This window comes from Telopea speciosissima, chromosome 9, assembly GCF_018873765.1.
Source record: "Telopea speciosissima isolate NSW1024214 ecotype Mountain lineage chromosome 9, Tspe_v1, whole genome shotgun sequence".
Classification (NCBI taxonomy): Eukaryota; Viridiplantae; Streptophyta; class Magnoliopsida; order Proteales; family Proteaceae; genus Telopea; species Telopea speciosissima.
In genome coordinates, this window is record NC_057924.1 from 30,425,876 (window position 1) to 30,449,038 (window position 23,163).

Here is a 23,163-nt window from a genome sequence, read left to right on the forward strand (position 1 = left end):
AAGGAAACCCTGCTATGCTTGGTCCTGTAGCATAGGCAAGCTGTGGACAGCACTGTGGACCAGATCTGACCTAGGGTCAGGTACAACTATTGAAAATGACCATATTACCCTTGTGCCACTGACACTGGATAATGCACCAGGACATGGGTCTAAGACCTCGTGCAAGGCCCAGTGATCCCAAATGAGTACCAATCAAGCACCGGGTCAACCCAGTAAGCTTAGATTAATCCTAGGAGTACCAGTGATAGGCTGAAAGCTTAATATGACAACTTTGATTTATATCTAGGAATTGATCCCGCGCTCGAGGTCAACAACCAGACTACTGTTGGAACTGAGTTTGCAACCGAGTATTTAGAACCAAACTCAGGTGAGTGAATAATACTATCATATGTGCATGTGTAATTATGATGCTATGCCGGCTAATAAGAATTGAATTATATATGCTGTGTTATTTACTTCTGTTCAAATTACTCAATCACCGCATAATGACTGTCTGCTGATCAACACTGTGAATTCTTATATGATGATTGTGATGGTTAGACTAGATGCCGTAGTCGGCTTGAAAATGAGGCCTGTGGTAGCCCGTAGAATGGGATGCGATTGACACCACCCGACTCATACGATGCCATATAGATATGGGGTTAGAGTTTCATCATCCGTGCTACGCACCCTTGCCAATAGGGGTTTAGGTGTTGGATGCCTGTGAGGGTGACCATATGTATATGACAAAAGAAATGAAAAGAAATGAAAGAACACCGGAATGGTGAATGAAAAGAAATGAAAGAACACCAGAATGGTGAATATGGGCTGTAAGCCAAAGAAAGGAAAAGAGGAAAGAAATGGATTGCCCTACAGCTTAATCACAGAGGGCTGGTCGGGCTAACCTTGGTGACTAATGCGGGGGCTGATTGGTCCTTTCCGACAACTCAATGGGTGTATCGCGGGAAGGGGTTAGAAGCCCGCACCAGGGATACATGTATTGGGGATTGTAGTAGCACTGACCTGACTTAGTTGTATTGTTAGGTGGCTAATAAATAATTTGGACTTGCATATCATGTAGGGACATATGAACTGTGAATTGTGATTGCATATGCATGCATGATTGATGTTATTTGCTCACGAGCTCAGTGGGCTTCACACTCTATTATATATTATTTTTCTTAGATGATTTTGCAGATAGATGCCAGTGTGGCCTGGAGGGTTATCTCAAGGAGGAGAGTCCTGGTTGTTACGATGATGTTGGGGTGGACCCCGACGGAGGTCATACCGATCCTGCGTACTTTCTTGGTGGTCATTGATGAAGACCATTGAGAAGTGCTTCTGATGCTTTTTGTTTTGGGGATTCCTTTTTGTTTTTGCTAGGAGTTTATCCCCGTTCTGACTGTGGACCGGTTGTACTTTTTACTTTCTTTTCTTTTTGGGGTTGAGTATGCTTACCCTGTATATATATATGTGTATATAGTAGTTTTAGCTTTGGTTCTGTCAACTTTGTTTTCTACTTTGTGGGTGGATGGGAAATGTAACAAAACAATCTTTCTTATGTATATATTATCATCATTTCCCCATATCACTATGCTTCCTATATTTATTGAAATTGTAGTTTTACTGCAGCACTCTGATCTTACTTATGGTAATGAGATGAATGTGGTTCTGTGAATGTAAGCACTGCTTCTAGATCCGTGGGATTTGGCAGATTATCGTTATGCAATTTGAGTCACTTACCCAATCCTCCTAGGGGGTGGTTTGGAGTGTGGCAAAGCTTGGTATCAGAGCGTGAGGCTCTTCTTACATTCATAAAGTGCAGACTAGGACTAATAAGCTTGAAATAATAAAATATGTAATAATTAAAAGCTACAGGGGAGGTAGTTGCAATTAAATAAAAGATGCTTAATTTCCATTAAATAAAAGATAACTTTGGCCAAGCCACTACATAAGTTTCATTGGTAAACTGAAAATTTAATGATTACATAGCTAAACAAAAAAAAAGGTACATAAGCATAATGGAAGGAAAATAGTCTGAAACACGTAGTATGGACTGGCAGGAGCTGATCAAGAACTACTCGATGGGAGGTAAGTCATCTGGAGGAGGTTGTGTCTCGCGAGAGTTAACCCCATAGAATCTGTCCCAGAAATCTAACCGCTGCTCGACAGACCCCACTCTCGTCTCCAAAGAAGCGAAGCCCTGGTCCATCCGAGTCGCCATATCAGAGAGCTGGGTACCGAGGTTCTTGAAATGTGTCATCATCTGCACCCAATCAGAAGGCCCTGGCACCTGAGAACTAGTAGCACCGATCACCTCATAGGAAGGTAAGTCAGTAAACTGAGTGCCAAAGTCCTCGAAGTCACCCTGACCTATGCCCTGCTCCTCTGCATGTAAGCCCTGGGTATCCCCCTCAATGTCCCCTAGCTCTACACCCTGAACATCTTCTCCTTGGTCATCTCCACCATGCATCGCTCCCTGCTCATCACCGGGCATCCCCATCTATTCCTCACCCTCTGGTGGATCCTCTCCTGGCACTTTCATCTTCAGAATAGAAGTCTTGTCAATAGGCCTGGATCGGTCTTTCTCAGCGTACTCACCCTCCAATGGAACCCCAAACTAACAGAAGACTAAAGTGAGGAACTTCCCATAAGGAAGGTTCCCATCAGCTGGGTTCCTAGCATGGTAAAGCATTACTTGAAGTAATAAATACGAAAGGTTTATAACTGGACCTCCCTTCCCAGCTCCCAAGAGACAGTATGTGATGTATGCCCTCAGCATGGATATGCTGCCTCTGTTCCCACCCTTGGGATAAATGTTGTAGGTTACACACCTACTAATGACCTGGGCACTGGGTTTGTAAGAAGTTTCAGACCTAGGTGTGCTCTATGACCCTGTCAATGCTTTGAAGACCGTCCTCCTGGTCTCCAAAGAAAACATCTCCGAAATGTCCATCCGTGGCTGATAGTAAACCCTCCCTCCTGTGTCAGGCAAACCCAAAATCTCTGCTAATAGGGTAGTGGTTAGCTTAATATCTACTCCCTTCACCCTACTCTCCACTCCAAATTCCTGAGAACTAGAAGGCCCTAGGTTGCAGTAAAAGTACCGAACCAAGAAAGGATAGCATGGCTCTGTGGGTGCCAACATGGGGGTCCAACCCAAAATGTTGAACCTAGTATAGAGATTGTATTGGTGAAAGTCTTCTACCCGGACTACCCGACCATTCACAATCTTTAGAGATTCAAAAATTTTCCACTCCTTAGCATATTCGTACCTAGAGAAGAGGAAATGATCGAAGTTGGGTTCCTCCGAAGAAGAATCATCACTAGGAGATGAAGGAGGTACTGTGGATGCTGAAGAATCCTCTGACTCAACCCGTAGTCGCTTCTGGGCTACCGATTTCCTAGCCGTATGGTGACTTGTAGACATTTTCTACAAAAGAGAAGAAAAGAATATAGTTAGGGCAAGAGATTTGGTAAAACCCTAACCAAAATACTAGGAAAGCAAAGGAAGAGCCAAAATAGGGAAAATAAGTAAAAAGTCATACCTAGGCACGTGTTGATTTGCGAAGAACACAAGGAAGCGCGAGGACTTGGTGTAGAATGAGTCCCACTACCCTCCAAGTACTTCTCCTAGGTGTTTAGAGAGGTTTAGAAGAAGTTAGAAGTCAAATGGGGCCCTCTCGGATATAAAAAGCCTGTGCTCGATTCTCTGGGTGATGGCACTGGGCGATGTGGCAATGTCTAGAGACATCGCCCAGTGTGTGCAATTTTGTTGTTTGGGCTATTTACATACAAGGACTTGAGATTTGATCATATTACCCTTAATGAACATAAAAATATGAACTTTCTCAGATGATTTAGGGGAAAAAATAAAATAAAATAAAATAATATATAAAAAAAATATATAATGATAATAAGTGATTTTACACTAATCAAGTACAATTTTCTTAAACCCAAAGGGGTGACATTTCTCGATAAGGTTGAGTAAAACATATCGGGCTTGGGAAGATTGTATGGATGTACCTACAATAAATATTTAGAATATATATAGAGATAAACATATGTGTAGATGTACTTATGGGATATGGTGTGTATTACCTAATTACTACATGTTTGAATATTGTGATGTACAAAATGATTGGGGTGTTGCCATGTAAACCAGACATAGTTACTTAGGTATGTTGTAATACATATGTACCATGGGTGGGAAACGTAGATTTTACCCAAATCACAGACTAGGTCAACCAAGAATAGGCTGTCTAACCAATCGAAGTACTTAGATGATAGGGTACCTCGAGCCAACCCAAGAGTTAGTATTAGTGATCCCTAGTCATTTAAATTTTAGTAGATATGTACTTAATTCTTTTAATTAAGTATGACCTAATGCCTAGAACCATTTTCTATGACAGGACCTATTATCTTGACCGAGGCTGGAGACCCCAGCATCATGATCTATATTAGACATCTATGAGAGAGACTGAGACGGATACGATTAGTGTTGCCCCAAGCCGAGAACCGGTTGGATTTCTATTTAGCCATTGTTGCCATTAGAGGACCAGAAGAGCGAGAGTATTTTATGACCCTAGCTGAAGAGGTAAGAGCTGACATAGAATTTCTGCTCGCGATGGAGTTTGTGACTGGGAAGAAGCTGGAGATGCTTACCTGTTAGATCAGGTAAATAATTAAAAGTTTTTTATTTAAAAAAAAAATTGAAATCTCTCATATAGTGCCATGCATAGTATATTGATACATAAAATGCATAAGAAAGTGAAACATAATGCACTCAATAAGACACATCACATAATAAACCAAGACAATGTAATCTAACAATCCACCTTATTGGTGTGACTCATGAAACTCATTAGAACTATGGACTAGATTTGTACCTGCTCTAGTTAGGAAAGAATTGTTGATCCATACAGATGATATTGGAATATTGAACACGCTCCTCTTTTCAGAGAAGCAATAATGGTTAACACCATAAGAGGTTCTCATGGTGGTCGCAAAGGAAAACAACCTTGAGTTGTACCGAAGGTTGAACTGCCTAACGGAACTGAGGCTCAAAACTCTGAGGCATCGGCTGCTTAATCAGAAGCACCAGTGTCACACCCCAAACCACCCCCTAGGAGGATTGGGTAGGTGACCCGAACTGTACGACCGCAATCCACCAAATCCCACGGATCTAGAAGCAGTGCTTACATTCATGAACCAAAAACCACACCTTAACCACAAGTAAGATCAGAGTAATGCAGGACATCTACAATTTATCATATATAAACGGAAGCATGGCAATACGGGAAATGGTGATAATATATACATATAGAAATTTGTTTGTTACATTCCGCAGCACACACAACCCACAACAAAAGAAAACATAAGCTGATAGGCGCAGCAATATATATATGATTATATACAGGGTTAGGGCACCCAACCCCAAAAGAAGAAAGAAAAAAAAACAACTAAAACCAGTCCACGGTCAAAATAGGAAACCTTCTAACACAACAGAAAGGAGTTCCCAACACAAAACATCAGAAGTACTCCTCAAAGGTCTTCATCCACGACCACCGAGAAAGTATGCAGAATCTGTATGACCTTCGTCGGGGTCCATACCAACATTGTCATAACCACCAAAACTCTCCTCCTCGAAATAGCCCGCCATGCCACAACGGCATCCACCTGCAGGATCATCTAAGAAAAGAGCAACATATAATAGAGTGTGAGCCCCACCGAGCTCGTGAGCAAATAACATCCATCATGCATGCATATGCAACCACAATCCATAGATTCACATGATCTACATGATATGCAAGTCCAGTTTTATTATTAGCCACCTATCATTACAACTAAGTCAGGTCAGTGCTACTACAATCCCAATGCATGTATCCCTGGTGTAGGCTTGGTTACCTCTTCCCGCGATACACTCATGGGATTGTCGGAGAAAACCAGTCGGCTCCAGGATCCCTTCCTAGGTCAGCCTGACCAGCCCTCTGATGATTATCCTGGCAAGCAACCGTTTCTTCCCTTATGCACCATATAGGTGTTCTGAATCTATGCACCTTTCGGTGTTCCGATATATGCACCTTCCGATGTTCTGATAATTGCACCTTTTGGTGTTTCGATCCTAGTCACTCCCTGATAATTGCCTCCCAGGCATCCAACACATTAACCCCCACTGGCAAGGGTTTGTAGCATGGGTGATGAAACTCTAACCCCATGTCTATATGGAATAGTATGAGTCAAGCAGTGTCAACCGCATTCATAGTACGGGCTACCGCATGCGTCATTTCCAAGCCGAGTACGACATCTATTCTAACAATCATAATCATCATATTCATTTCACAGTGTTGATCAACAACAGTTATTATGCAGTGATTTGAGTAACTTTGATTGTAAGCATGTAAATGGCATAACAGGCAAGATTCAATTATTAATAGCCGGCATCAGATCACAATTACATTTGCACATACGATAGTATTATTCACTCACCAGTACTTGGCTCTAGGTACTCAGTCACAGATTCAATTCCAGTTGTTGTCAGATTGTTGTCCTCGAGCATAGGATCAACTCCTAAACATAAGAATCAAACAGTGTTTTATTCAGTTATTGGCCCTACACAGCAGCCCTAGGGTTTCCCTAACTTACTGGGTTGACCCAGGGTTTAGTTGGTCTCATTTAGAACATCGGGCCTTACACTGGGTCTTAGGTCATGTCCCGGTGCATGGGCCAAAGCCTAGGGCACAGGGGCAATTTGGTCATTTATAGTGCCCACACCTACCTCTAAGTCAGATTTAGTCCATAATACATTTTACATTACAACATACTGTTGTCCAACTCAGGACAGTGCAGTAAAACCAAACACAGCAATGCACAGTCATCTGCGGGGCCCACTTAGGGTTCCAACCAATTTTCACATACGGACAGATGTGGGGGAAGGCCATTTCTATCATTTCCCACATCCCACAGTGTCCAGGGATCAAATCCCATAGGAAATTACAATTTTACCCTGTTGTATCAAAAGATTCCTTCACTGGGCGATGTCTCTAGGCCTTGCTGCATTGCCCAGTGCCTGCAATCGATAGCAGGACTGAGTTTCCAAGGCTGGGCTTTGCAGGGCCAAGGGTCTAATGGATCCTCTGCATGCTGGGATGGTCCAGTAGCCCTAGTGGTGGTCTACCTTATGGTCCAATCCATTTCACCATCAGGGTTCCAGGCAGGCTGTATCTGGCTAACCAGAATACCCTGATGAATAGTGCACAGGGTTTTGCAGATCTGAAATCTTGTGTTTTAACCATATGCAAGGCCGAAACAATATGCCAGACAGGGTTTTAGGGCTGTACCCACCTAGGGTTAGGTCTCCGCAGCCCTGGCTTGTAGTTTGGGCTTCAATCCAGCAGCCAGAAGGGGGGTCAAGGCTGTGCATGCATGCATGAACAGAATTCGGCCAAGGGAACAGCATATCAGATTTTTATTTTTCAACATAGATCACAGATTCACCATGCACAAGGTCTGCATGGCTGATCTGGACCAAGACTGGGCAAACCTAAGCTGTTCTGGGCTACCCAAGGTTGAAAAACACAGTATGCAAAAGGGAAAGAATGGTGAACAGTAGGTATGCAGGAAATTTTATACCTGAAATAGAGCTGAGAAGAAGCTCGGATGAGCTAGGGGAGGAGCTGGCAGTAGCCCTTCTTCTTCCTTCCTTCTTCCTCCTCCTTCCTCTTCTTTCTCTCTCTTCTTCCCTCTCTTATCTCTTTCGGATTCAGGTACAACCAAGGGTTCTAAATGAACCAAATGGCCTCCTATTTACAGACTTAAGGCCCACTGAGGTCTGTTTGTTTGGTTAGGTCTCTTTTAAAAACTCATTTTTAAACTGATTCTGTTCAGTTTTGGGTGCACAGGTGGGGCCCACACTGAACCAAGGGTATGAGGTGGTCCCTCAGAGTCCCCTTTATCACTGGAGAGTGGCCATGGTCAAGTTGGGTGGTCCCCATAACTATAATAATTAAATATATGCAAAAACAGCCACTGGGCGATGTCATGGGCCTTCTTTGCATCGCCCAGTGCATGACCCGGTGAATTCCAGCAACTGAAATCAAAGGGGGATAGCACAGGGGTTTGACCCTAGGTCAGGGTATTATCCCCACATACCCACCATGGGTTTTTACATGATTTTTTAGAGGTGGGTCCCATCATTTTAGGGAGGAGAGAGATTACCTGGGATCCAAATCATACATCAGTCTGTGAGCTATGCAAGTGCAGGGGTCTGCTATCCATCTTCTAACAGGTATATAGGGAAACCTATTCAGAGCATTTTCATTGATCTCATTGAGTGGAGTGATGCTCCACAGTGATCCTGGTGGCCTGGCCAGGGGTTCCTGCACTTCAGTCAGATTCCAGACTGTCAGGGGGCAGGGTTTGACATTTCTCCCCTCCTTACAAAAATTTTGTCCTCGAAATTTACTTACCCAATAATCCCAAGAGTTAAGGATACTTCTCCTTCATTTCTTCCTCACGCTCCCACGAAGCTTCTTCTGCTGGGTTATTTCCCCATAGAACTTTCACAAAAGCAACGGTGTGGTTTCGGAGGTTATGCTCTTTTCTGTCCAATATCTCTGGGGGATGTTCCTCATAAGTCATATCCACGTCCAACTGTTCGGGTTCAGCTGATAATACATGCATCGGATTGTTTATGTACTTTCGTAGCATTGACACATGAAAAACGTCGTGGACACTTGACAAAGATGGCGGTAGAGCCAGCCGGTATGCTATGGGTCCCACTCTATTGAGTATTTCATATGGACCAATAAATCTTGGGCTCAACTTGCCTTTCTTGTTGAAGCACAACAGTCCTTTGGTTGGGGATACTCGAAGAAATACTTTTTCTCCAATCTCAAACTCGATATCGTTCCTTCGATTATCTGCATAACTCTTTTGTCTCGATTGGGCTGCCTTGATCTTCTCTCTTATGACATCCACTTTGTCGCAGGTTGCTTGTATCATCTCAGGTCCGAGATACTTCCGCTCACCAACTTCATCCCAATAAAGCGGAGTTCGACACTTCCTGCCATAGAGTGCTTCGAACGGTGCCATGCTAATGGTGGAGTAATAGCTGTTGTTGTGTGCAAATTCCACCAGTGGTATGTGAGCATCCCAACTATCATTCATTTCCAAAATACAGGCTCGAAGCATGTCTTCCAGAGTCTAAATGGTTCTCTCTGACTGTCCGTCCGTCTGCGAATGAAAAATTGTACTGAGATTCAATTGAGATCCCAATGCCTTTTGTAGACTTCTCCAAAACCTTGAAGTAAATCGAGGATCTCTGTCAGACACAATACTGACAGGCACGCCATGTAAGCAGACTATGTTGTCAATGTATATCTGGGCAAGCTTTTCCATCGGATAACTTATTTTTATCGGTATGAAGTGAGCTGCTTTTGTCAGTCCGTCTACGATCACCCAAATTACATTCATGCCCTTCTTGGTGTTGGGCAGGTTTGTTACGAAATTCATAGTGATTCTTTCCCACTTCCACTCTAGTATGGGAAGTGGTTGCAAAAGTCCATACGGTCGGTGTCTTTTCGCCTTTATTTGTTGACAGGTAAGGCACTTGGACACGTAGATTGCTATGGTCTGCTTCATTCCAATCCACCAATAATATTTCTTCAAGTCCTTGTACATCTTTGTACTTCCAGGGTGGATGGTATAGGGTGAGTTGTGCGCCTCTTTAAGAATTCGGTCTTGAATATCAAAATCCTCAGGCACGCACAATCTATCACGAAACTTCAATGCACCATCTTAGGCCAATGTAAAATCTGGGTCTTTGTGGACACCTTGTTGAATTTCCTAAATTATTTTTGCCATCTCGGGGTCCAATGGTTGCTTCGCAATTATTTCTTCTCGTATCGACGGTTGCAGATCTAGTGCTGCTAGCTGCATAGTTGCTTCATCGATCACGAGCTCCAGATCAAATTTCTGAGCTTCCTTTATTAATTGCTCACTTACGACCAAAGATGCAAGAGACGCAGTCTAAAATTTTCTGCTTAATGCGTCCGCCACAACATTGGCCTTGCCAGGGTAGTACTGGATCTCGCAGTCATAATCTTTTACTAGTTCTAACCACTGCCTCTGTCTCATATTAAGCTCCTTCTAGGTGAAGAAATACTTCAGACTTTTGTGATCGCTAAAGATTTCACTCTTTTCACCGTAGAGATAGTGTTGCCAATTTTTTAACGCGAAGACTACTGCTGCTAACTCCAAATCATGAGTAGGGTAATTCTTCTCATGTTCTTTCAATTATCTGGAGGCATATGCGACTACTTTACCTCTCTGCATCAGGACGCCGCCCAGGCTTGTTCTAGATGCATCCGTATACACTATCATTCCTCCGGTTCCATCTGGAATGGCCAGAACTGGAGCCGACACTAATCGGTTCTTCAATTCCTGAAAGCTTTTCTCACACGCTTCATTTCACTCGTACTTAGTTCCCTTCCTCGCGAGTTTTGTGATGGGTGCTGAAATGCACGATAAGTTCTCAATAAATCGACGGTAGTAACTGGCCAATCCTAAGAAACTTCGGATCTCAGTGGCTTTTTCCGGAGTCTCCCATTCGAGAACTGCCTTCACTTTGCCAGGGTCTACCTTGATGCCGTCTTTGGTGACGATATGCCCTAGGAAACCAATTTGGTTGAGCCAAAATTCACACTTACTAAATTTGGCATAGAGCTGGTGTTCCCGTTGTCGCTGTAACACGAATGTAAGATGTTGCGCGTGTTCTTCCTCACTCTTGGAGTACACCAAAATGTCATCAATGAACACTATGACGAACTTATCTAGCACGTCATAGAATACTCTATTCATCATATCCATGAATGCTACTGGGGCATTGGTTAGTCCGAATGACAAGACAAAAAATTTATAATGTCCGTACCGAGTTCGGAACGCCGTTTTATGGATGTCACCACTCTTAATCTTCAGTTGATGGTATCCTGACCTAAGATCAATCTTGGAGAAAACTCTTGCTCCTTGTAGCTGATCAAAAAGGTCGTTGATACGTGGCAACGGATATCGATTCTTGATTATCAATTTATTCAACTCGCGGTAGTCGATACACAATCGCATACTTCCATCTTTCTTCTTTACAAATAGCACAGGTGCTCCCCAGGGTGACACACTGGGTCGAATAAATCCCTTCTTTAGCAGATCTTGAAGTTGTATCTGCAACTCTTTCCATTCGACTGGCGCCATTCGGTATGGTGCCTTGGATACCGGTGCTGCACCAGGGATCAGGTCAATCGCGAACTCTATATCGCGGTCTGGTGACAACTGTGTCAGATCTTCTGGAAATACATCAGGAAATTCTCTGACTATATGGAGTTCTTCCAAAGGTCTTATCTTTGCCTCCATATCAAGTACAGTGGCTAAGAAGCCTTGGCATCCATCATCGAGCAACTTTTGCACCTGAAGTGCGGATAATGTTGTTCGCTTAGACTTCCTCCTCGGTTCACTTTGATAGGTGAATTCCGACCCATCTTCTAGTTTAAACTTTATCTTTTTCTCCGCACACATGATGTTTGCACTATAGGCAGACAACCAATCCATGCCTAGTATCACATCAAAATCATTTATTTCTATTTTTATCAATCGTGCGGTTAGTCTCTTCCCACAGATTTTGATCTGACAGGGGTCATAAACCTCTTTCAAACTCACGACACTCCCTGTTGGCGTGCTGACTACTAGCTCATGCTCAATGTCTCTTGGTTGATCTTCCATCTTACTAGTAAAGGTTGAGGAGACGAAAGAGTGGGTTACGCCCGAGTCAAATAATACTCGTGCGGGTATGGTTGAGACATTCAGGGTACCTAGGGTTTGTAGGTAATTTAAGTTATATGACATAAACCAATTTCTCTAAAATTTATAGTGTTCGACCATTTACCTGTCATAACATCGGGGTTCGCCTCAGCTTCTTTGTTGGTCAAGGCATACACCTTTTCCTGCGTCCGATTGTCACGCGGTTGAAATGGCCTAGCATAGGGTTGATTAAGTGAATTGTTGCCATATCCATGCATTTTACAATATCTGGCCATATGCCCTTCCTTATTGCACATATAGCATTTGAAAGGTATAGCTCTAGGTGTCATGGCTTTGCTCGCTTGACTTGCTGCTGGTTGGCTTGGCGAAGCTACTGTCGTCGCTTGACTCATAGTAGGTTGAGCAGGTCGAGTAAATGTAGGGCGAAAAGAATTCTGACCTACATTCGGCCTACGATACAGAGTTGGAGTAGGGCTTGAACTTGTTCCCTGGTAAACCTTATTTGGCCAACCATAGGTTTGGAAATTATTTGACCTTTTGTTCAAACCAGGCGACGTCACAGTCTTTTCTTTCTCTTTTTCCTTGAATCTATCCTCCATTGTCTTTGCCTTATCAACCATTTGAGCATAATCCCGAATATCCATGGTTGACAAAACTGATCCAATCTCAGTTTTGAGTCCCTTCTCAAATTTCTTGGCCTTACTAACTTCCCCTTTCAAGTGCTCTAGAGTAAAGTGGAACAGATCTTTGAACCGCTGTTGGTAATCTAATACCGACTTGTTCCCTTGCACCAATGCAATGAATTCGGCTTCCTTTCTATCCTTGAAACTCTCGGGAAAGTATTTCTTGAAGAAAACTTCTTTAAACTGTTCCCATGTGGGATTCAGGTGTGCAGCTTCTAGATTAGGTCTAGTGGCCTTCCACCAAGCTTCAGCCTCATTCTGCATCTGATAACCCGCACAAATAATCTTTTGCGCATCCGTGCGCTCGAGTACTTCAAATGCCTTTTCTAGGGCACTGATCCATCACTTCAGCTGCATTGCCTCTGATGTTATTTTAGAAAATGTAGGCGGTTGGAGTTTCTTGAACCTCTCCATAACCTTGGCGGTAGAATTTTCCGCTAAGTGCTGAGGCACAGGTGGTGGAAACAGTACGGGTCGATTAGTTGGTAGTGGTGGTGCAACGCGTTCATGCATCATAGTTGCAAATTGTGTAGACATCTGACCAAGCAACTCCTGTTGTTGTTGCATGGTTTGCATCATCGTGGTCATGAACGCAGTCACATCGCCGGCTGCCACACTTGGCTGAGGTGCTGCTGCAGTAGCTTGTGCAGTTGCTGGTGCTTCTGGTGAAGCAGCCGATGCCTCAGAGTTTTGGACCTCTATTCCGTTAGGCAGTTCAACCTCCAGTACAATTTTAGGTTGTTTACCCTTACGACCTCCACAAGTACTTCTAGTGTTGACCATTGTTGCTTCTCTGAAAGGAGGAGTGTGTTCAATATTCCAATTTCATCTATGTGGGCAAATAGTTGTTTTCTAACTTAAGCAGGGTCAAATCCAGTACACAGTTCTAATGAGTAACATTAGTCACACCAGTAAGGTGGATTATTAGATTCATTATCTTGGTTCATTAGGTGATGTGTTTCATTAAATGCTTTGTGTTTCCTCTTGCTTACATGTTTTTATGTATCAATATGACATGCATGGTTCTATATAAAATTTCAAGCTTTTGATTATAGACTTTTAATTAATTACTTGATCTAGCAGGCAAGCATCTCCAGCCTCTTCCCGGTCACAAACTCCACTACTCATAAAAATTCTATGTCGGCTATTACCTCACCAGCTAACCTCTGAAAATGCTCTTGCTCTTCGGGTCCACTAATGGCTGCAATGGTTAAGTACAAGTCCAGTCGGTTTTCGGCCCGGGGTAATACTAGTCGTATCCGCCTTAGTCTCTCTCGTAGATGTCTAATATAAAGGATGGTTCTGGGGTCTCCAGGTCGAATGAGGTAATAGGTCCTGTCACACAAAATGGTTCTAGGCATGAGGGCATACTTAATTTAAAGAATTAAGTACTTAACTTAAAGAATTAAGTACTTAACTATGGAAATTTAATTAACCATAACATCAACATAACAATTTTTGGGTTGGCTCGAGGTACCTTAACGTCCAGGGATTCGATTGACTAGACAACCTATCAGATCCTGCTCTCTGCTATCCTACACCTTGGTTAGGGTAAGATCTATGCTTCCCATACGTACCATGCACGTAACACAACATACCTATGTAGTTATGTTCAGTTTGCATAACAACATTACAATTGGGTTCATACACTGCAACAGTCAAGTATATTTTATACTTATAATACACACCATAGTCTATATTTATATCATAAACTATATATAATTATTCTCATTAGCATATAGTACACATCTATTTAAAACCTAGTCATATAGGTCTCCTTCTTAGTCCTTAACTATGAAATTTTACTTTTTGAGCCTATGTCCTCAAGTTGTGATTCCATCTTGTTGTAATTTGTCTCGTATATATATTTTTTTATTTGATAACAATAATTAATTTAATAAATATATATTTTTTTATTTTTTATTTTAATTTTTTTTATCCTTCCTTTCCATGTCCCATGAGGTTATTTTGCCCAAATATGAGGTTCCCATGCGAAAATACTGAAATTCCAGTAAGATTCCATCACTGGGCGACGTCTCTGGGCGTTGCCACATCGCCCAATGCCATCGCCCAGAGAATCAGGCTCAGGCTTTTTAAGTCCGAGAGGGCCCCATTTGCTCCCTATTCCATTCCAAACTTCTCCAAACCTTAGGGTAAGGTTCTTGAAGGGTAAGGGGACCACTTCCACACCAAGTCTTAGTATTTTCTTGGCCTATTTGCGACTTCGCATGTGCCTAGGTAAGTTTTTAGGTTTTCTCTATATGTTTTACTTGTTTTCTCCATTTCTTCTTTACCTAGGTTAGGTTTTACTGATTTACTTGCCCTAAACTTGGTATTCTCTCTTTTGTTTTATAGAAAATGTCTACGAGTCGGCGTACTACGAGGAAGTCAGTAGCCCAGAAGAGGCTACGGGCTGAATCTAAGGATTCTTCCTACTCAAAGATTCCTCCTCCATCTCCTAGAGAGGATTCATCTTCAGAGGAACCTGATTTCGACCACCATCTCTTCTCTAGGTATGAGTATGCTAAGGAGTGGAAAATTTTCATTTCCGTAAAAATAGTGAATGGCTGGGTGGTGCGAGTAGAGGACTTCCACCAATATGGCCTTTTTGCCAAGTTTAATGCTCTAGGTTGGGCATTGATGTTATCTCCTACCGAGCGTTGTTATCCCAACTTGGTTCGGCACTTTTACTGTAACCTGGGGCCTTCTAGTGCCCAGGAGTTCGGGGTGGAGAGTAGGGTAAAGGGAGTGGATATCCGATTGAACACTACCCTCTTGGCAGAGATCCTGGGTTTACCTGACACAGGTGATAGGGTTTATTACCAACCCCGCATGGACATTTCCAATATGTTCTCCCTCAAGACTAGGAGGACTGTGTTCAGGGCTTTGACAGGTTCAGGGGACACTCCCAAGTCTGAGACTGCTTACAAGCCTAGTGCTAGGGTAATTAGTAGATGTATGACCTATAACATCTACCCAAAGGGCGGCAATAAGGGCAGTATCTCTATGATGCAGGCATACATAACCTACTGCTTACTAGGTGCTGGTCAGGGGGTCCAATCATCAACCTCCCATATTTATTACTCCAGGTGATGCTTTACCATGCGCGGAATCCAACCGATGGTAACCTTCCTTATGGGAAGTTTCTTACCTTGGTCTTCTGATACTTTGGGGTTCCACTAGAGGGCGAGTACATCGACAGGGTTCGATCCAGGCCTATAGACAAGACTTCTATTCTGAAGATGAAGGTGCTTGGTGAAGATCCATTAGTGGATGAGGAGCAGGTGATGGCTGAGGATATGCAGTAGGACGAGGGACAGGGTGGTGATGCATAGGATGTGGATCAGATTGAAGAGGAGCAGGGTAACATCGGGGGTGGCGCTCAGGTACACAGAGGAGCAGGGGTTAGGTCCAGATGATCTTGAGGGTTTTGACATACAGTTTACGAACTTACCTGCTTATGAGATGACCGGTGCCACCAGTTGGCAGGTTCCAGGGCCTCCAGATTGGGCTCAGGTGATGACACAGCTTCAGAGCCTCGGCACACAGATGTCTGACCTGGGGTCTAGAGTTGATCAAGGTTTCACTTCTTTGGGCGGCAGAGTAGGTGCAGTTGAGCAGAGACTAGACTTCTGGGACCGCTACTTCCGTGTTGACTCACGCCAGCTTCAGCCTCCTACTGATGACCTGCCTCCTACAGAGTAGCTCCTAGCATCTTCCAGACACTTGAGGCTACATGATTATGCTCATCCTTTTTTTTTTGAGTAATTTATGTATTTTAATCCTTTACCTAATGTACTTAGTCTAGGTTTTTTTTTTTTTTAGCTTATGCACTTGTTGAATTGCAGTTTATGTAGTCAATCTTATGTAAATTTTATTAATTTAATGAAAATTCCATGTCTTTATTTAATTGCATCTACTTCCCCTGTAGCTTTTACTTATTTTGTGTTTTATGAGTTATATCTTGTTAATCCTAGTCTGCACGTCATGAATGTAAGAAGAGCCTCACTCTCTGATACCAAGCTCTGTCACACCCCAAACCACCCCCTAGGAGGATTGGGTAGGTGACCCGAATTGCACGACCGCAATCTGCCAAATCCCACGGATCTAGAAGCAGTGCTTACATTTATGAACCAAAATCCACACCTTAACCACAAGTAAGATCAGAGTAATGCAAGACATCTACAATTTATCAGAAATAAACGAAAGCATAGCAATACGGGAAATGGTGATAATATATACATATAGAAACTTGTTTGTTACATTCCCCAGCACACACAACCCACAACAAAAGAAAACATAAGCTGATAGGCGCAGCAATACATACATGATTATATACAGGGTTAGGGCACCCACCCCAAAAGAAGAAAGAAAGAAAAACAACTAAAACCGGTCCACAATTAAAGTAGGAAACCTTCTAACACAACAAAAAGGAGTTCCTAGCACAAAACATCAGAAGTACTCCTCAAAGGTCTTCATCCACGACCACCGAGAAAGTACATAGAATCGGTATGACCTCCGTCGGGGTCCATACCAACATTGTCATAACCACCAAAACTCTCCTCCTCGAAATAGCCCGCCATGCCACAGCGGCATCCACCTGCAGGATCATCTAAGAAAAGAGCAACATATAACAGAGTGTGAGCCCCACCGAGCTCGTGAGAAAATAACATCCATTATGCATGCATATGCAACCACAATCCACAGATTCACATGATCTACATGATATGCAAGTCCAGTTTTATTATTAGCCACCTATCATTACAACTAAGTCAGGTCTGTGCTACTACAATCCCAATGCATGCCGCCATACACTCATTGGGTTGTCGAAGAAAACCAGTCGGCTCTAGCATCCCTTCCTAGGTTAGCCCGACCAGCGCTCTGATGATTATCCTGGCAAGCAACCGTTTCTTCCCTCATGCACCATATAGGTGTTTTGAATCTATGCACCTTCCGGTGTTCCGATATATGCACCTTCCGGTGTTCTGATAATTGCACCTTTCGGTGTTTCGATCCTAGTCACTCCCTGATAATTGCCTCCCAGGCATCTAGCACCTTAACCCCTACTAGCAAGGGTTTGTAGCACGGGTGATGAAACTCTAACCCCATGTCTATATGGTATAGTATGAGTCAAGCAGTGTCAACCACATTCATAGTACGGGCTACCGCAGGCCTCATTTCCAAGCCGAGTACGGCATCTATTCTAACAATCACAATCATTATATTCATTTCACAGTGTTGATCAACAACAGTATTTCCACCACCCGTGCCTTAACATTTAGCGGAGAACTCTATCGCCAAGGTTATGGAAAGATTTAAGAAACTTCAACCGCCTGCATTTTCCAAAATAACTTCTGAAGCAATGCAGCCGGAAAGATGGATTAATGCCTTAGAGAAGGCATTTGAAGTACTTGAGTGCACGGATGCACAAAAGTTGATATGTGCGGGTTATCAGTTGCAGAATGAAGCTGAAGCCTGGTGGAAAGCTACTAAAGCTAATTTGGAAGCCACTCACCTGAATTCCACATGGGAGCAATTTAAAGAAGTTTTCTTCAAGAACTACTTCCCAGAGAGTTTCAGGGACAGGAAAGAAGCAAAATTCATCGCACTGGTGCAAGGAACCAAGTCGGTGCTAGATTATCAACAGCGATTTGAGGACTTGTTCCATTTTGCTCCAGAGCATTTACAAGGAGAAGTTAGTAAGGCAAAGAAATTTGAGAAAGGACTCAAGACTGATCTCGATCTCAGTCTTGAGTCCTTTCTCAAATTTCTTTGCCTTACTAACTTCTCCTTGTAAATGCTCTGGAGCAAAATGGAACAAGTCCTCAAATCGCTGTTGATAATCTAGCACCGACTTGGTTCCTTGCACCAGTGCGATGAATTTTGCTTCTTTCCTGTCCCTGAAACTCTCTGGGGAGTAGTTCTTGAAGAAAACTTCTTTAAATTGCTCCCATGTGGAATTCAGGTGAGTGGCTTCCAAATTAGCTTTAGTAGCGTCAATCATGGACATTAGGGATTATGCTCAGATGGTCGACAAGGCAAAAACCATGGAAGATAGATTTAAGGAGAATGAGAAAGAGAAAGATGTGACGTCGTCCATGGGCAAAAGGCCAAATAATTTCCAGACCTATGCCTGGCCAAATAAAGTTTACCGTGGAACCAATTCAGGCTCCGTCTCGTAGGCCGAACGTGGGTTAGAACCCTTTCCGCCCCACCTTTAATCGACCTGCTCAACCTGCGATGAGCCAAGCGACAACAGTAGCTTCGCAGCCCGACCAACAATAAGTCAAGTGAGCCAAGCCTCAACACCTGTTGCTCCACCCTTTAAGTGTTACTAGTGCAACAAGGAAGAGCATATGGCCAGAGATTGTAAAACGCGTGGGTACAGCAACAACTTACAGAATCAGCCCTATACTAGGACTTTCCAGCCACGGGACAATCGAACGTGAGGAAAGGTGTTTGCAATGACAAATGAAGAAGCTGAGGCGAATCCCGATGTATTGACAGGTAAGTTGCTAAACACTACTAACTTATAGGGGCTAATTGGCGTACTATATGTAACCTAAAATTACCTATAAACCCTAGGTACCCTGAATGTCTTGACCATACCCGCACGAGTACTATTCAACTAGGGCGCGACCCACTCTTTCGTGTCCTCGACCTTCGCAAGTAAGATGAAAGATCAACCAAGAGACATTAGGCATGAGCTAGTAGTCAGCATGCCAACAGGGAGTGTCATGAACTTGAAGAAGGTCTACGACCCTTGTCAGATTGAAATTTGTGGGAAGAAACTAACCGCACGATTGATAAAGATGGATATAAATGATTTTGACATAATCCTAGGCATGGACTAGTTGTCGGCCTATGGTGCAAACGTCTTGTGTGCGGAGAAGAAGATAAGGTTCAACTTGAAGGATGGGTCAACTTTCAGCTATCAAAGTGAACCCAAGAAGAAACCTAGGAGAATAGCTTTGTCAGCCCTCCAGGCACGAAAGTTGTTTGACGATGGATGCCAAGGCTTTTTGGCCACAGTAATAGACATGGAGGCAAAGATAAAACCATTGGAAGAACTAGAAGTCGTCAGAGAATTTCCTGATGCCTTTTTAGAAGATTTGCCGCAGCTACCGCCAGACCGCGACATAGAATTCGTGATTGATTTAATTCCTGGTGCAGCACCGGTATCTAAGGCACCATACCGGATGGCGCCAATCGAACTGAAAGAGTTGCAGGTTCAACTTTAAGACCTGCTAAAGAAAGGATTTATACAACCCAGTGTGTCACCCTGGGGAGCACTTGTGCTGTTTGTTAAGAAGAAAGATGGGAGTATGCGACTGTGTATCGACTACCGCGAGTTGAATAAGCTGACTATCAAGATCGATATCCGCTGCAGCGTATCGATGACCTATTCAATCAGTTACAAGGAGCATGAGTTTTCTCCAAAATCGATCTTAGGTCGGGATACCATCAATTGAAGATCAAGAGCGGTGATATCAATAAGATGGCGTTCTGAATTCGATACGGCCATTACGAATTTTTGGTTTTGTCATTCGGGTTAACCAACGCCCCTGTAGAATTCAGGGACATGATGAATAGAGTATTCCATGACATGCTGGATAAATTCGTCATAGTATTCATTGATGACATCTTGGTATACTCTAAGGATGAGGAAGAACATGTTCGACACCTTACTTTCGTGTTGCAGCGGTTGCGAGAACACCAGCTTTTCGCCAAATTCAGCAAATGTGAATTTTGGCTTCACCAGATCGGATTCTTAGGACACATCGTTACCAAGGATGGCATTAAAGTAGACCTGGACAAGGTGAAAGCGGTTCTTGAATAGAAAACTCTAAAGAGTGCCACTGATATACGAAGTTTCTTAGGACTGGCCAGATTTTACCGACGATTTATTGAGAATTTCTCACTGATTTTGGCACCTATGACAAAACTTACAAGAAAGGGAGCCAAATTTGAGTGGGATGAAGCATGTGAGAAAAGTTTTCAAGAATTGAAGAACCATTTGGTAACAGCTCCAGTTCTGACTATTCCAGATGGAACCGGAGGAATGGTAGTATATACCGACATATCTAGGACAGGATTGGGTGGCGCCTTGATGCAGAAAGGAAAAGTTGTCACCTACGTCTCCAGGCAGTTGAAGGAACATGAGAAGAATTACCCCACTCATGATTTGGAGTTGGCAGTGGTAGTCTTCGCATTAAAAATCTTGCGACATTACCTATACGGTGAAAAGAGCAAAATCTTCAGCAATCACAAAAGTCTGAAGTATTTCTTCACCCAAAAGGAGCTGAATATAAGACAAAGGAGATGGTTGGAATTGGTGAAAGACTACGATTGTGAAATCCAGTACCACCCTGGTAAGGCCAACGTTGTTGCGGACGCATTAAGCAAAAAATCTCAGACTGCAACCCTCGCATCCTTAATCGTAAGTGAGCAGTTAATAGAGGAAGCTCGGAAATTTGATTTGGAGCTCGTGATCAAAGGAACGGCTATGCAACTAGCAGGTATGAACCTGTAGCCTTCGATATGAGAGGAAATAATTACGAAGCAACCATTGGATCCCGAGCTGGCCAAAATAATTTGGGAAGTTCAACAAGGTGTCCATAGGGACCCAGATTTTTCCTTGACCCATGATGGTGCATTGAAGTTTCGAGATAGACTGTGCGTGCCTGATGACTTTGACGTCCAAGACCGAATTCTTAAAGAGGCACACAACTTACCCTACACAATCCACCCCGGAAGTACAATGATGTACAAAGATTTGAAGAAGTATTACTGGTGGATGGGAATGAAGGAGACCATAGCAATATACGTGTCCAAGTGCCACATCTGTCAACAGATAAAAGCAGAGAGACACCGACCGTATGGATTGTTGCAGCCACTTCCCATACCTGAGTGGAAGTGGGAAAGAATCACTATGAATTTCATGACAAATCTTCCCAACACCAGGAAAGGCATGAATGCAATTTGGGAGATTGTAGACGGACTAACAAAGGCGGCACACTTCATACCGATCAAGATAAGTTACCCAATGGAGAAGCTTGCCCGTATATATATTGAAAACATAGTCCGATTACATGGTGTGCCTATCAGTATTGTGTCTGACAGAGATCCTCGATTCACCTCAAGGTTTTGGAGAAGTTTATGGAAGGTATTGGGATCTCAATTAAATCTTAGCACAGCTTTCCATCCGCAGACGGATGGACAATCAGAAAGAACCATTCAGACTCTGGAGGACATGCTCCGAGCCTGTGTTCTGGAAATGAATGACTGTTGGGATGCTACATACCTTTGGTGGAATTTGCATACAATAATAGCTATTACTCCACCATTGGCATGGCATCGTTCGAAGCATTGTATGGACGGAAATGTTGAACTCCGTTATATTGGGATGAAGTTGGCGAGCGGAAATATCTTGGACTTGAGATGATACAAGTGACCTGCGATAAGGTGGATGTTATAAGAGAGAAAATCAAGGCAGCCCAGTCAAGACAAAAAAGTTATGCGGATAACCGAAGGAAAGATATTGAGTTTGAAGTCGGAGAAAAAGTATTCCTTCGAGTATCTCCAACTAAAGGATTGCTACGATTTAATAAGAAAGGCAAAATGAGCCCAAGGTTCATTGGTCCTTATAAAATACTTAATAAAGTAGGACCCGGAGCATACCGACTGGCGTTACCACCATCTTCATCGAGCATCCTCGATGTTTTTCATGTGTCAACGCTGTGAAAGTACATTAACAACCCAACACATGTACTGTCAACTAAACCGGAACAATTGGATGTGGATATGACCTACGAAGAACAACCAACAGAGATATTGGACAGAAAGGAGCATAACCTTCGTAACCGCACCGTCGCTTTTGTAAAGGTTCGATGGGGAAACAATTCGATAGAGGAAGCTTCATGGGAACATGAGGATGAAATGAAAGAAAAATATCCTCAACTCTTCGAAATGCAAGGTACGCAAATTTTGAGGATGAAATTTTTGTAAGGTGGGGAGAAATGTCAAACCCTACCCCTAGCTGACTGGAATTTTGATTGAAGGACAGGAACCCCTGATCAGGCAACCAGGATCACTATGGAGCATCACCCCAATGACTTGGATTGATGAAGAAACCCTATGTGGATCATCCTACATGCTTGTCAATAGGTGGACAGCAGACCCCTGCAAATGTACAGCCCATTGCCTGATATATGGTTTGAATCCTAGGTAATCTCTCTCCTCCTTATAATGGTGGGACCCACCTTTGTAAAAGTATGTAAAATCTCCTATGTGGCATGTGGGGACAATACCTTGACCAAGGGTCAAACCCCTGTGCAAGCCCATTGAATTTCAGCTTGCTAGAATTCTCTAGATGATGGCACTGGGCGATGAAGCAAGGCCCAGTGACATCGCCCAGTGAGTGAAATAGTATATTTTTAATAATTTTTAATTATGGGGACCACCCAATATGAACATGGGCACCCTCCATGGCTAGAGGGAAGTCTGAGCGACCACCTCATACCCTTGGTTCACTGTGGACCCCACCAGTGTGCCCAGAATTAGTCAGAATCAATTTAAAAACTGATTTTCAAAAGAGGCCTTCCCAGGCAAACAAGCCTCAGTGAGGGCTGGGCCTATAAATAGGAAGGTCTTGGGCTCATTTTAGAGCCCTTGACAGATCTGAAATCCA